Genomic DNA, 14,094 nt, shown 5'->3' with positions numbered 1-14,094 from the left:
TTTAAGACACGTGTGTACACTGACCCAGCAGAGAAGTTTCCTAAAGAAACATATAATCCTTGTAAGGACATTGTGTGCAGCTTTATTGTGGGAGGAGGAAGACTGACAGTGAGCAGTCAGTCATTAAAAAGAAAGTATGACTTCTGCATCCATTGACCTGAAGGATTGACCAAGATGTATTATTAAGTGCGGGGGCAGGGGCATGGGGGCGAGAATTTACAGAGAAATGTCTTTAATAACAATTCAGTTTTATAAAAAGGAAGCAAAAGAATCCTATATATGAATATATGTCTCTGTACAGGATTATATGAGCAGTGTATGAAAGGGTATGTATCAGACTATTTCCACTGGCTGCCTTAGGGAGGAGAGGGGAGCCAGAAGGTGGCATGAAAGGAAATAGGAGATGGGGAAGAAAAAAGTCTGTAGCAAAACGAAATATGCCAATGTAATGATGTTGAATGTATTTGTATGATTTTATATGTACTTGTGTTTATATTTTTGCTGTTATAGTGAATTAAGCTTATCAGAGATTTGTTTATTTTAGAAACTTTTTTGTTTGTTTGTTTTTTAAAGCAAGGACAGAAAGAAAGGGCCTAACATTGTCTACCTTCTAAGTGCTAGATCCTTTTCCTAAGATAATTTATTAGCATTTACATTGATCTTTATACAGTTTAAAAAAGCCTGTTGATTCATCTCATCTATTTTATTACTAAGTTTTGTTTCAGTTTTTTACATTTCTTCTTTTATTTGGCAGTCATTTGCTGAGCACCCATTCCATGGTGCCTGTGGATACCTAGCAGGAGCTACAGATGAGACCCTGAGGCTTACCATGCAGAAGTATCTTGTTCAGTTTCCCACTGCTAGTAACTCTGGGAGATTGAATAATAATTGCTCAGCACTGTGCTGGACATTTTTTAAAATACCCAATTAAAGATGAGAAAAGTAAGGCTCACAGTAGTTTCATAACTTACTTAAGGTCACATGGATAGTGAATAGCAGATCTAAGCCTCAAAACTCAGGTGATTTGCCTATATATAGCTTCCCTGGTTGATTTCATCCACGCTTATGGTTTCAAGCATCTTTTACATGCTGATGGCAATTCCAGTTTATATCTTCAGCCCATCCCTGTCTCCCAAGTGTCAACCCCTAGATTTCCAGGATCAAGTGTGAAGGGTCTTTTGAGCATCAAGTAAAGGTATTTGGACTGATGCCATGCAGGAATTGGTTAGTATTTTGGATAAGTGGCTGTGTAGAAGAAAAGCTGGAGCAGGGAGAGAGACCGGAAGTAGCAAGCTTCATTTATAAACAGCCAAAGGGTTCTGCTAACTTAGGAGCCCAGAGTAAGTTGAAGACAAATCGCTCTATGGATGAAAGGCTTTGGTGGTGATAGTTGGAAAGTAAAATGATTGCAGAGATGTGCTTTGGAGATTTGGAAAGCAGGCTGTGTTATTTGTGGCTGTTTTCTCCTTGATGCATGTGCAGAATTTCCATGAACACTAATGGAGCTATTCTGAGTGCTTGCCGAAGGGAAGCTTGCCGACATCCATCCAAGCTTGCCCACCCACTAAGAAGCACCTCTGAGCTCCAGCCTCTTAAAAATGAAAGGGTCAGGTTGTGAAATGGGGTGAGAGAAGTTCCTGGGACCTCTGAGTTGCCCGTAAGTCTAGGCATGAATATGTCTTCTGAGTGTGTTCAGTTGCTGGAGAAAATTCGGGTGAGTAAATACTCTTAGAATCTGCTCCAGCAGCTTACTGATCGTTTTCTTGTGGTTGTTAAATTGGAGGTCCTGGTCTTTGGAGTAGGGAGCTTGTTTGTTCATTCACTCAATAAACAAATGTTGCCCACCTCCTCTGTTCCAGGGACTAGTCTGGCACTGGGGAAACTGCAGTAATAAAGATACAGTTTCTACTTTTCAGGAATTCTTAGTCTGGTGGAGAGAAAAACACATAGGAAAATAATTACAGTATAGCATATTAAGTGCTTACTGTAGATATTTATTTACAATGTTGAGGAAGTGGAGAAAGTGGTGATTAACACCATTCTAACGCAAAGAGTCAGACATGACTGAGCGACTGAACTGAACCAAACTGAACTGAAGAGAAAGGAAGTCTTCACACAGAGTTCTTAGCAGAGGGGTCAGTATGTGCGCAAAAGCACAGAGGTATAAAGTGCATGGCTTATTTCAGTAAAGGCAAATAAAATGGGTGGTAGATGCTTAAGGGTCTTAGGAATGGAGAGAAATTGGGCAAAAAAAAGTCGATAGGGCCCTGGAGGCCTTGTGAAGGAGTTTGGACTTTGGCCTTCAGATCATGGGAAGGCATGAGAAGTTTCTGAGGAAGTGAGAGACCTAATAAGATGTGTGTTTTAAAAAGATAAAGATGTTCCTGTATAAACAGATACATAAGAAAAAAAACTTAATGATTTAAAAACAACAACAATTTAAGGCAAAGGAAAGAAACACTAGAGATTCAGTAAATTAGAGATTTTTTTTTTTTGGACAAATGAAGTTTAGAGTTGATGATACACTAATGATATCTGAGAGTCCCAAGTTTGAAAAATGGCAGGAAGCTCAGATAATTCATTTACCGTGTTCAGTGGTGAAGGAACAGGCAGCTGGCCTTTTTTCATTTATAAAATATCAGGGTTTTAAACTTGTGCCTGTCAGCCTTGGTTTTCTTTTGCTGCAGCCTCAGGCCTCAGAGCCTCACTCTGAGATTTGTAATGTGTTTTGGATGCGTTTATCACAGCCAGATGGGCTGAGGGCTCAGTTTGTTACTGCCCATTATTGCTATCAAAGGGAGTCCATCCAGAAAACAAGGCTTTGGAGCTTCGATTAGTTTGGTGACGCTGCCTCGGTTTCAGAAGAGAGATGATTTGATTGGATGACTTTGTATTTTCTTTTTAAATAAACCAAAATGATACAATTGCTGTCAGGAATAGGCTTACCCATAAGTTAAGGAGGTTGGTTTCAAGATCCCAAATGACCAGGATGTCCAATCAAATGCTACTTTTTCATCTTGTTAAAATCTTTGATTTAGGGAATTTCCCATTAGGACTCAACACTTCCACTGCTGAAGGCTCAGGTTCAATCCCTGGTTGGGGAACTAAGATCCTACAAGTCGGGCAGCACGGCCGAAAAAGAGAGAAAAACCTTTGATTCAGTGCATATTTGTTGAGTTCTCATGTGCCAAGTCTGAGGATCACAGGGATGACTAAGATAGAGCAACCATTTTTTAAAAAGTAAACAATTACAAATTATAGGAATTCAAAGAAGAGGAAATAAGCCAATAAACATATTAGAAAATGCTCAACCTCACTAGTAATCAGGGAATGGCAAAGATTAATGCCATCCTTAAAGACCTAAACGTTGCAGGAATAGTGTTCCCTTTATCTCTCTATTTAATTCACTGGTCTGTCCCCTACAAAAATCAGATGTACCTTGGAAGGTGACAGTGAACCAGAGCAAGATCAGCCAAGTGGTAGTTCTAATGGCAGATGTGGTGTCTTTCCTGGAGTACATTAATATGTTCTCCAGTACATAGTATGTAGCCACTGATGTAGTGAATGTTTTTCTTTTCTTTCCATATCAGAAAGAAAGCTCAGACTTCATATTCACTTGGAACAGACAAAAGTATACATTTACAGTCTTGCGCCAGGGCTGTTAACTCTCATGTTGTCGTACAATCTAGTTTTGAAAGACCTATACCAACTAGGTATCTTGCAGAATATCACACATATCTATTGTACTAAACCCATAAGCTAATTGAAACAGATGAGCAAGAAACAGCAAGTATACTGGAAACCTTAGTGAGACACACACATTGCAGAGAATGGGAGAAAACACTACCAAGATTCAGGAGCCTGATGTTGTTGCTAAGTTGTGTCTGGCTCTGCGACATCCATGGTCTGCAGCACACCAGGCTTCTCTGTCCTTCAGCATCTCCCCGTGCTTGCTCACATTCATGTCTATTGAGTTGGTGGTCCCATCTAACCATCTCATCCTCTGCTGCCCTCTTCTCTTTTTGCCCTCAATCTTTCCCAGGATCGGGATCTATTCCAGTGAGTCAGCTCTTCACGTCAGGTGGCCAAAGTATTGGAGCTTTAGTTTCAGCATGAGTCCTTCCAGTGAATATTCAGGGTTGATTTCCTTTAGGATTGACTGGTTTGATCTCCTTGCTGTCCAAGGGACTCTCAAGAGTCTTCTCCAGAACCACAGTTTGAAAGCATCAATTCTTCAATGCTCAGTGGTCCAACTCTCACATCCATACATGACTACTGGAAAAATCATAGCTTTGACTAGATGGACCTTTGTTGGCCAAATGATGTCTCTGCTTTTTAGTATGTTGTCTAGATTTGTCATAACTTTTCTTCCAAGGAGCAAGCATCTTTTAATTTCATGGCTGCAGTCACCATCCACAGTGACTTTGGAGCCCAAGAAAGTAAAATCTGCCACTGTTTCCAATTTTCCCCCTTCTATTTGCCATGAAGTGATAGGACCGGATGCTATGACCTTAGTTTTTTGAATGTTGAGTTTTAAGCCAGCTGTTTCACTGTCCTCTTTCACCCACATCAAAAGACTCTTTAGTTCCTCTTCACTTTCTGCCCTTAAAGTGGTATCATCTGCATATCTGACATATCAGTGAAATTTTTAGGGGCCAGTCATCGGGGATTTGCCAGACACATTCCCTCCAAGGTAAAAGACAAAATTGTTGCATCTACTCCTCCATTATGAAGGAAGCACAATGTCTCTTTGGGTTTTGGAGGCAGCCTATTCCATAACTAGGAATACGTACTGTTTCCTCCCATATATCCTCCTATATATCAGATAACACAGAGGCTGCCTGTTTGGGTTTTTTTTTTTTAATATATGTAATTTTATTTATTTGTTTTTTTTTGGCTGTGTTGGGTCTTCGCTGCTGGCTTTTCTCTGGTTGCAGGGAGTGGGAGCTACTCCTAGCTGCGGTGCATGAACTTCTCATTAAAGTGACTTCTTTTGTTGCAGGGTTCTAGGGCACACGGATTCAGTAGTTGTGGCCCTGGGCTCTAGAGCACAGGCTTAATAGTTGCAGCTCACGGGTTTAGTTGCTCCACAGCATGTGGGATCCTCCCAGACCAGGGATCCAACCCAAGTCTCCTGCACTGATAGGCAGATTCTTCATCTGAGCCAGGGAAGCCCCCAGGGCTGCCTGTTTAGATCGGGACCCAGAGTTTAGATCGGGACTCAGCAGCAGGTCCAGGCTGTAAAACAAATAGCTTTGCTGTGTGGACCATATGATCTGGCAGAACCCATGGTATCTGAGGCAGCTGTAGTGGGAAAGGATGCCTGTGGAGTTTATGACAAGGCCTAGTAGGAGAATCACCATCTAGACCCCTGGGGTTCTGGAGCAGGGCCATGTCATCTCTAGCCAGGAATGACACACTTTTCAAAATACAGCTCCTGATTTGCTACCAGGTTAGATCGTCTGACTCTGCATCATCAAGTTGACCACACAGCCAGAGCTGCTCATTGTGAGCTGGATTCTATCAGATCCACCAAGTCGGAAGGTCAGACAAGGCCTGCAGTAGTTCATCATGAGACAGATGTGGTACCGCTGGGATTGGTCACAGGACCAAGGGCAGAAGGCAGCTGCATGAACAGGTGGCCCAGACACCTTGTCACCCCCCACCTTTGCACCAGTGTCTCTTCCTCTGCTCACCTACGGCTGCCTGGAGAGCTCCTTATATCCAGCTGAAGGAGGAAAAAAAGCCAAAATTTGTTTATGAGTGGGTAGGCTCAGTACGTGTGAGCAAGCCAAAAATAGACTTGCTGCACTGCAGGCCTCACATAGGGGTGTCCTTGAAAGACAGTGGAGGAGAAAATAATTCCAGTGGGCAGGGCTTTGAATAGCACACATAGTCATCCACTCTGTGGAAAGAAAAGGGGCCCAAGGATGGAGTATTACTGGATCTCATGGGCAGCAGTGCATGGTTTGGCTGCTTGGTTGGGGGCCTGGAAGGATAAAATTAGAAAACCAGGGACAAGGAGACCTGGGCTAGAGGCGTATGGATGGACCTATGGAAATGGGCACCGAGTGTGAAGGTCATTGAATTCTGTGTTAACACCAACCAGACGGGGGGCGGGGGGAAGCATTAAACAACCATGTATATGCTTTATAAGACCATCCCAGTGTTGGCAATAGGGGTGTCAATAAACACTAACCATGATGGCATGGAGAGAATGTATGGGCCCATTAGCATGGGTTCCCACTCACCAAGACTCATCTAGCTATGGCTGATGCTAAGTGTTTAAGCTACCACTAACAAAACCCCACTTTCAATCTTAGATATGTCTCCTTCCTTGAGAAAAATAACCACTTGACAACTTGATTATGTTAAACCCCTTCTACCCTGGAAAGAGCTGTGATTCATCCTTCCTGAAATAGACATATATCCTAGGTATCTCTTTGTAGGGCTTCATCCTGCACATTTCTGCAAGGATTACAGGGTGTTTAAGCTACTGGCGTGGGATCCAGCATGACTCTATGTCAGTAGGCACATGGCCATGGAGGCAGCTCATCCCTCCACATACTGCACTGTCCTTAAGCTGCCAGTTTGGAACTGTCTGTAAAGGCACGGCTGAGCCACCAGCTCAGAAACAACACTCTGTGAGGGCAGGATGCCATCCTCCTAGAAGCAGTATATCAAAGACCATTACACAGCGCTTTGTCTCCAACAGGGAGAATAAATACATGGGTCCAGAAACCAAGGATGAAAGCAGGAGTGGTCTCACACTTACCGTCACTCCCCACAACTCTGGCATCTGCAGGGTTGGAGGTCTGGTTCCCAAAGAGGCAACACTTCAGCTGGGGAAACCTCAAGATGACTATTGAACTTTTCACCATGTCTGACACCCAGGTACTTTGAGATCCTGGTTTCCAGGAACCAGCAGGCAAGAAGCAGAGTCACCATTCGTTCAGCATAATTAACCTGATCATTGGGAAGTGGTAAGGCTGCTGTTAAGCACTGGAGAGCAGAGAGGTATATCTTTCATACCCAGCTAATCCATTTGGAAATCCCCTGGCATTCCCTTGGCAGATTGTTTAGTCGCTCAGTCGTGTCCGACTCTTTTTGTGACCCCATGGACTGTAGCCCACCAGGCTTCTCTGTCCATGGGATTTCCCAGGCAAAAATACTGGAGTGAGTAGCCATTTCCTTCTCCAGGGGATCCTTTCCCAATACTTATAGTAGATAGACAGTGCAGGAGCCGTGGCCTGAGAAGGATCAGGTGAGCACAGGCTCTCAGGCCTCAGGGTAAGATCACGCCACCATGTAGGTCACTGAGCCCAGAAGAGGTGCTAGCTGAGGGTAAGGGGAATCTAGAACAGGTAACAGAAGAGGAAGATGAGTATCAGCTGCAGACCAGTCACAGTGCTGAGGGTGGCTAACTTTTCTCTGTAAGTTTCCCCCAGGAAAAGAGGCCCACCGGAATCCCGGAAGAGATGCTCCCAGAACTTAAGAAGTGGGGCTGGATGGCACAAAGTGTGGGCTCTACAGGGTGCTGTCCTGTGTTGCCCAGACCTTATCCCTGTGACTGACACCCTCATTCCCCCTCAGCCAGCAACCCCTTGCTGGGAATTCCCTCAGCTGAGGAGAGTTACCTCCCCCCAGGTCAGACCCCTCCCCCAGGGCAGGTTGATTCAAGGTTATAAAGGCCTATTTCCACTGTCCCAATTCAGCACGACTCTGAAGGACTGGGAGCTTCACAGCTCTGTGGCACCAGCTGAGGTCCTACTACTGCATCCCCCAGCTGATCTCTGCCTAATCTTACCCATTTCCCTCCCTCCACCCGGAAGCAGCCCCTAATAAACTTCCTGTGTGCTCATCTCCATCTCAGACTCTCTTCCCCAGACCATACTCAAAGGTGATGGGAATCAAACTCCACCTCCTGGAGGAGGGTGCAGTATCTACATATAGTATTTGGAATTCTTCCTAAGGAAGACTTGCCTATTCCCCCCTAATTATTATTTATTTTATGTAAGTATGGACTCATATTTATTTTACACTTTGGGTTGTAATCCAATCTGGGTTTTTTTCACAGTGAGTATCAACCCATGTATAAGGCAGAAAACACAAGCAACCATACTGGATGAAAAACAAGTTCTGTGACTGGTGAGATTTCTTCCTCCAAAGCACTTCATGACTGCCTTTGAATTGGATAGTCATTAGCTTATTGCTTCAATTAACAAGTTTAGACAAGCTAGTTCAACTCTCCCTGACTCGATTTCTACATCTGCATAAGGGAATGTTTGATGAGATGGAGTCAGAGGTCAAGAAAGAGACAATTTTATATGTTTATAGGTGCACAGGTATTTTTTTTACCTATTAGTAGACTTGAAGTTCTTAATGGCAAGGGTTATCTTCTCTTATTTATGTTGGAAAATGAACCCAGAGCTAATAGCCTTTGAGAACATTGTGTAAACATAATTAATATTTATATCCCCGATCATAATGCCATATAGTTCTCCTTCCCAGGTCTTTTAAGTGGGATTTGGTTTTCCTCTTCTTCCTCATCTTTCTCTCCAGTGGCTGAAATCCACCCAAGCCCTGGCACCCAAGGCCCTGCCCTCCAGGCATGTGCTGGCCACTTTGGCCTCATGCCTGTGCCTCTCATCTACCTGTAACTGTGGCCACACCGATATCCTTGTCACCCAACAAAATTGCTTCCTGACCACTTCCCTCCTCTAGCCAGGCCCTGTTGTGGGTCACCGAGATGAACCTGTTAGGGGCTCACAGTCCAATGGAAGGACTGAAGCACTGATCCATAGCAGTCTGGCATGCCAGAGTAATGAGTGGAAGCCTGTGGGAGTATCGTGGAGTGGGGGCCAACTCTGCCTATTGAGTGTCTCAGTCTGGAAACAATCAGAAAGGCTTTGCAAAGATGCTAATGTTGGAGCTGGACCTTTTTTTTTTGCCCTTGCCACACAGCTTTCAGAATCTTAGTTCTCTGATTAGGGATTAAACCCACACCCTCGGCAGTGAAAGTGCAGAGTTCTAACTGTTGGACTGCCGGGGTATTCCCTGGAGCTGGGCTTTGATGGATGTATAGGAGTTTAGCAGGTAGTGAATGGGAGAAGTGATATTCTTGGTACAAGGAAAGGTAGTGCAAGTCAGAGAAATGTCAGAGAACAGGGAACGATAATAAGTTTCGTGTGTTATTGTTGTTTAGTCGCTGTCATATCTGACTCTTTTGTGACTCCATGGACTGTAGCCCTCTATCTATGGAATTTCTCAGGCTCCTTTGTCCATGGAATTTCTCAGGCAAAAATACTGGGGTGGATTGCCACTCCCTTCTGCAGGGGATCTTCCTGACCCAGATATCAAACTCAAATCTTCTGCATTAGCAAGTGGATTCTTTACCACTGAGCCACCAGGGAAGCCCAAGTGTCTTGTGGCAGGAGGCAAAGTGCATGAAGAGGCAGAATGCCTGAAGTGAGACTGGAGAAGAGGTAGGAGCCAGTCTGTGAAGGGCCTGAATTCTGGGCTGGGAGTTTCTACCCAGAGAAGTTTAAAGGTTTTGAGATGAGGAGATACCCAAGTAAAGCTATAGATACAGTGGGAGGGGCTTACTACGTGGGTAGCTGTGAATCAACAAATACGGAGCACCTGTAGTGCATCAGACACTGTTTCCCCCTCCACTTTAATATGCACTCCAGGGCAGGGACTGTGTCAGGTTCGAAATCTCTCTGTGTGCAAGAGTCCCATCCCCTCCTGCCTGAAGCAGAGAGCAAGGCTCCCTGAGGAGGCACTAAACGTTGGATTGCTTCAGAGCCAGGAAATGAATGCATGGCCCCTGGGAGGGTCACTTCGGAGGTCAGCAGCCCACGTGGCCACTGGGGACATGATTGGAGGCCAGCCCACCGGGGAAAGCGCCCATAGCATTGTACCTGAGGTGATCAAATATCAGGATTTTTAAAGGGTAATATTTTGGAGAAGCTGTGCGGCAGAGGAGAATCAAAATATTAATAATCAAACCCCTAGCTATCATGGAGGGAGCTCCCGAGGTGTGTTAGATGCTGTGCTAAACTACACTCTGGATCTTATTCACATTGTTACCCTCAAAGGGAACCCCGAGCCTTACTTCTCTCCCATCTCCAGTTGCCAGAGCCTCTTATCTGTCTCCTGGGAGCAGTCTTGTCCCTCCTGCAATGGACTCTCCACCCAGCAGCCAGTGTGACATCTAAACCTACTGTAGGTCATGCCACTCAAAACCCTCCTGTGGTTCCCCTCACACAGTCATTCCACAGCCTCCAGGGTCCCCCATGTCCTGACCTCTGCCACCGGCGGGCTCCGTCTCATCTCCTACCCCGGCTCCAGTGCTCTAGTTTCTGTCCTCAAACTCACTGACAGTGGCCCTTCCTTGGGGGATCTGCTTCTGTTGTTCCCTCTGCCTGGCACACTCTGACGGGCCAGGGTGATTCACCTTCTCAACAAGGTCTCCCCTCACCCTCTCATTAGGCCACTTTCTGACACATGAGGGCTTTTTTTCTGCATTGGATTTAACCCAATCTGAACTTACCTCAGTCACTTATTTATTTACTTGTGTTTTTGTTTTTGCCTCTCCTAACAGAGTGCACGGAGAAGGCAGTGGCACCCACTCCCGTACTCTTCTTACCTGGAAAATCCCATGGGCGGAGGAGCCTGGTAGGCTGCAGTCCATGGGGTCGCTAGGAGTTGGACATGACTGAGCGACTTCATTTTCACTTTTCACTTTCATGCATTGGAGAAGGAAATGGCAACCCACTCCAGTGTTCTTGCCTGGAGAATCCCAGGGATGGGGGAGCCTGGTGGGCTGCCGTCTCTGGGGTCGCACAGAGTCAGACACGACTGACGCGACTTAGCAGCAGCAGCAACAGAGTGCATGCTTCATGGGAGCACCACAACCTTGTCTGTTTTCTCTCCTCCGGGTCCCCAGTGCTTGGCCCAGGGCTTGGCCCCCAGCAGGGCTTCGTATGTATGTGCAAGGTAAACAGGGCCTTCAGGCTGGGCCATGAGGGCCCATGAAGCCCAGCCATGGGCTCCTTGCTCCCTGGGAAGAGCGCCTCCCAAGCGGAACTGACAGATGGTGTGGAGCCCAGAGCAGAGGCGCCGCTTTTATTAGTGAGTTGCTTTAGCTGGGAATAGGATTAACATAAATACCATCCCAGGCAAGTGGATAAGGCAAAGCTCTGTTAGTTACATCAGATTTTGTTTCCCTGCCACATCCAGAACAGTCCTTTTCTAGGGTGAGTACAATTCATGGCCAAAGGTGCTGCTCAGAGAGGTCAGGTGGGGTGGGCTTGGGGGTCCACACAGAATCCTTCTCAGTCCCCTCCTCGCTCAGTCCTCTGTCCACATTGACCTCCAGAGTGACCTCTCATGCCTAAAATCTAACCCTACTGCGCCTGGCAGAAAACCTTTTACTGGCTCCCGCTGTGTCCAGATGAAGGACAGACGCCTTACAGTGATGAAGATGAAGACGTGATAATGGAAGGTACCACATAATTCTCTCAAAATCCTCCCAATGGCCCTGAAAGGCAGACCACTCTCACCGTCCTCATTTGTCAATTGAAAATCTGATGGCTCAGAGAGGTTCCGCGACTTGCTCAAGGTTACTCTGCCAGTAAATGACAGAGACAGGCGCCAAGCCCAGGCCTGTGGACCAATGGTTTGACACAGGTTCAAGGCCAGCCTCCTACTCCAATGAGGCTGCCATGATCCTCCAGGTGCCCAGGTGTTAGCCTAACCTTTCTTAGCAAGAAGCCCGGTCAAAGGCAAATATTTGCCCCCTGAAACTCTGTGAAATTCTAGGTAAGAAACAGCCCTTGTTTTAGCGTCCTCCTTTTCAGCTCCATCAAGGGTTTCATCTTTGCAGGAGGGAGTCATTGTCCGCAAAGAAAGAGTTCATAATAACTACTTTATACTAATATATATAATAACTATAAGGCTAAGAGTTATGGGGTGTTATACGTCAAGACTGTGCCAAGTATTTTATATGCATTATCTCACTTTTTGAAATTCTATTAATATATCTGAAAAGGGACCCTCTACACATGATTAAAACAAAACAGATTACAAAAAGGTATATGGTGAGCAGTAAGCCTTCCTCCCTCTTCTGCATCCCTGCCTCCCACTTCCCCTCCCAGAGGCTACCCTGTACCACCCAGTTCCTTGGCTGTCCTGAGAGCCTATGAATGACTATCTCATTTAATCCTCTCAACATCCTTGGAAGTAGATGTTATTATTCTTATATCCCATTTCAGGAAACAAGTTCAGAGACAGGAAGTCACTTAACGTCACACAGCTTCAAGTGGCAGAGCTGGGATTTCTCCCCAAATGGACTGCTTCTAACCCTGTGCAACTTCAACCCTAGGCCTCTCCGCCTCCCCCAGGAAGAAAACCGGGCAGCTGAGCTGAGAACTGCCCACTGGGCAGTCAGCCAGATGGCCTTTCTGACAGGCTTTTGCCCCACTTATATCGGTCTTGCGGCAAAGAATTCAGATTTGGACTTCAGTAAAATGACAAGTTATGACCTGTCAGACCTTCGAGGTTATTGACCAGTGCTCTAGACCTCAAATACCTCTAGTCTTCAGTTCTTGCTGTTTCCTGTCTCCTTGTACCTTCGTGCCCTTGGTTTGCCCTCTGGCTCTGACAAGCTGACAGTATAAAGAAGGTCACATGAGACACTGAAAGAACACAGCTGTGCACCTGGAACCCCAAACTTGTGCTCAGCTCTGCCCCTAGCCTGTAGGGCTCGGTGGGTACAGGGATCACCTCACCTTTCTGCACCTTGGTGTCTTCACTTGTAAGTTGAATAAAAGTGAAGTTGCTCAGTCGTATCCAACTCTTTGCCACCCCATAGACTGTAGCCCACCAGCCTCCTCCATCCATGGGGTTTTCCAGGCAAGAATACTGGAGTGGTTTGCCACTTCCTTCTCCAGGGCATCTTCCCAACCCAGGGATTAAACTTGGGTCTCCCGCACTGCAGGCAGACTCTTTACTGTCTGAGCCACCAGGGAAGCCCAAGATGAATAATTACATCCAACTTAAAAGGTTTGAGGGCCCTCAACTGAGGTGATAAAAGCCACATGGCAGTAGCAAGGCCTCATGCAAATGCTATTCCTTTTAATAACAATAAAAGTTGGAGGCAATCTGGTAGTCTCTAGATGAAAACAGCTGGCTACTCTCACAACTGCTGTCTGTTCACTTCTTTCCATGCCTCCCACCAACCTGCATCTGTCAGATCTGCTACAATTTATATAATTGTTTTTGTCTCTTGTCTTATTAGTCCTTGTCCAGGCCCTGAGAGGCAGAATGCAGCAGGAATGAATGAATGTTATTGCTGTTCAGTCGCTAAGTTGTGTCTGATTCTTCGTGACACCATGGACCGCAGCATTCCAGGTTCCTCTGTCTTCCACTATCCCAGAGTTTGCTCAAATTCATGTCCATTGAGTCGGTGATGCTATCTAAGTATCTCATCCTCTGTCACCCTCTTCTCCTTTTGCCTTCAATCTTTCTCAGCATCAGGGTGTTTTGCAAAGAATCAGCTCTTCACATCAGGTGGCCAAAGTACTGGAGTTTCAATTTCAGCATGAGTCCTTCCAATGAATATTCAGGGTTGATTTCTTTTAGGATTGACTAGTTTGATCTCCTTGCTATCCAAGGGACTCTCAAGAGTCTTCTCCAGAACCACAGTTCAAAAGCATCAATTCTTCAACGTTCAGCCTTCTTTATGCTCCAACTCTCACATCAGTACATGACTGCTGGAAAAAACATAGCTTTGACTAGATGGACCTTTGTTGGCAAAATGATGTCTCTGCTTTTTAATATGCTGTCTGGGTTTGTCATAGCTTTCCTTTTCAAGGAGCAAGCGTCTTTTAATTTCATGGCTGCAGTCACCATCTGCAGTGATTTTGGAGCCCAAGAAAAGAAAATATGTTACTGCTTTCACTTTTCCCCCTTTTATTTGCCATGAAGTGATTGGGACCAAATGCCATGATCTTAGTTTTGGAAAACCGAGGTTCCAAGAGGGGCAGTGCCTTGCCCAAGGTCACAGAGCTAGTGAGAGGTGGGTCCTCA

Source organism: Bubalus bubalis, chromosome 6 (genome assembly GCF_019923935.1).
Source record: "Bubalus bubalis isolate 160015118507 breed Murrah chromosome 6, NDDB_SH_1, whole genome shotgun sequence".
NCBI classification, from domain to species: Eukaryota; Metazoa; Chordata; class Mammalia; order Artiodactyla; family Bovidae; genus Bubalus; species Bubalus bubalis.
This window is presented reverse-complemented; position numbering follows the sequence as displayed.